Source organism: Petromyzon marinus, unplaced genomic scaffold (assembly GCF_048934315.1).
Source record: "Petromyzon marinus isolate PM22_M1 ecotype Great Lakes invasive population unplaced genomic scaffold, UKy_Petmar_22M1.pri1.0 PM_G_Scaffold_110, whole genome shotgun sequence".
In the NCBI taxonomy this organism is placed as follows: Eukaryota; Metazoa; Chordata; class Hyperoartia; order Petromyzontiformes; family Petromyzontidae; genus Petromyzon; species Petromyzon marinus.
In genome coordinates, this window is record NW_027422663.1 from 60,001 (window position 1) to 62,500 (window position 2,500).

Sequence of the window (2,500 nt, forward strand, 5' to 3'; positions counted from 1 at the left end):
GTGCACTCAAAAAAGTGAATATTTCTCACGGATAGACCCCGTGATACGCTAGAAATTGGCGGGGATGTCTCTCTTGTGGCTCACGGGGCTGTTAGGGTGGCACAGAAATCCCTCGGAATGGGAAAACGGGTCATTTTCGTGTCGCCACATTGCATGCGAACCGCATGCAACTTCCAGAGGCATTTGCAGCAGAAATGCATGTGCAGTCAAAAAAAAATTGATATTTTTCACGGATAGACCCCGTGAAACGCTAGAAATTGGCGGGGATGTGTCTCTTGTGGCTCACGGGGCTGTTCGGGTCGCACAGAAATCCCTGGGAATGGGAAAACGGGTCATTTTCGTGTTGCCACATTGCGTACGAACCGCATGAAACTTCCAGAGGCATTTGCAGCAGGAATGCATGTGCACTCAAAAACTTCTATATGTTTCACGGATAGACCCCGTGAAACGCTAGAAATTGGCGGGGATGTGTCTCTTGTGGCTCACGGGGCTGTTAGGGTGGCACAGAACTCCCTCGGAATGGGAAAAGGGGTCATTTTCGTGTTGCCACATTGCATAGGAACGCCATGAAACTTCCAGAGGCATTTGCAGCAGAAAGGCACGTGCACTCAAAAATTTTAATATTTTTCACGCATAGACCCCGTCAAACGCTAGAAGTTGGCGGGGATGTCTCTCTTGTGGCTCACGGGGCTGTTAGGGTCGCACAGAAATGCCTCGGAATGGGAAAACGGGTCATTTTTGTGTGGCCACATTGCATAGGAACGGCATGAAACTTCCAGAGGCATTTGCAGCAGGAATGCATGTGCACTCAAAAACGTCTATATTTTTCACGGATAGACCCCGTGAAACGCTATAAATTGGCGGGGATGTCTCTCTTGTGGCTCACGGGCGCTGTTAGTTAGGGTCGCACAGAAATCCCTCGGAATGGGAAAAGGGGTCATTTTCGTGTTGCCACATTGCGTACGAACGGCATGAAACTTCCAGAGGCATCTGCAGCAGAAATGCATGTGCACTCAAAAACGTCTATATTTTTCACGGATAGACCCCGTGAAACGCTAGAAATTGGCGGGGATGTGTCTCTTGTGGCTCACGGGGCTGTTAGGGTCGCACAGAAATCCCTCGGAATGGGAAAACGGGTCATTTTCGTGTTGCCACAATTGGCATACGAACGGCATGAAACTTCCAGAGGCATTTGCAGCAGAAATGCATGTGCACTCAAAAACGTGAATATTTTTTCACGGATAGACCCCGTCAAACGCTCGAATTTGGCGGGGATGTTTCTCTTGTGGGTCACGGGGCTGTTCGGCTCGCACAGAACTCCCTTGGTCCACCTGATTCGTGCATACAGGCAGCAACTAAAACTCTGTAAACCTGCTGTGAGGACATCTAAACAGTGGACCAGTGAGGCTGTGGAAGATTTGCGGGCGTGCTTAGACTGTACTGACTGGGATATGTTCACGACTGCTACCAATAGTCTGGATGAACTCACAGAGGCTGTGTACATCAGCTTCTGTGAGGACTGCTGTATCCCAACACGTACCAGGGTGAACTTTAACAACAACAAGCCCTGGTTCTCAGCAAAGCTCAAAAGGTTGAGGTTGGAGAAGGAGGAAGCGTTTAGGAGTGGGGATAGAGACAGATTCAAGGAGTCGAAGAACAGGTTTAGCAAAGCGGTGAGAGAGGCTAAACGACTGTACTCAGAGACACTAAAACACCAGTTCTCTACTAACGACGCTGCTTCTGTCTGCCAAAGGGCTCAGGCACATCACCAACTACAAACCCAGAGCGCCCCACACCACTAACGACTCCCGCCTAGCCAACGACCTGAACGAGTTCTACCGTAGATTTGAAAGACAATTGGACTGTCCTGAACCACCCCTTCCCACCCAAGAGGCCCCATCCCCCACCCATACTACAGAAACGACTCTCTCCTTTCAGGAGGGAGAAGTTAATGGGCTTTTCAAGAGGCAGAATCCACGCAAAGCAGCCGGGCCGGACTCTGTCTCTCCAGCCACCCTCAGGCACTGCGCTGGCCAGCTGTCTCCGGTGTTCACCAACATCTTTAACACCTCCCTGGAGACATGCCATGTACCAGCCTGTCTCAAGTCCTCCACCATCATCGCTGTGCCCAAAAAGCTAAGGCCAACAGGACTAAATGATTACAGACCGGTCGCCCTTACATCTGTGGTAATGAAGTCTTTTGAGCGCCTGCTCCTGGCACACCTCAAAGCCATCACAGACCCTCTCCTGGACCCCCTTCAGTTTGCCTACAGAGCCAACAGGTCTGTGGACGACGCAGTTAACATGGCCCTCCACTTCACCCTACAGCATGTGGACGCCCCAGCATCCTACGCCAGGATCCTGTTTGTGGACTTCAGCTCTGCCTTCAACACCATCATCCCTGCCCTGCTTCAGGACAAGCTCTTCCAGCTGAACGTGCCCTACTCCACCTGCAGGTGGATCACAGACTTCCTCTCTGACAGGAAGCAGTGCGTTAAGC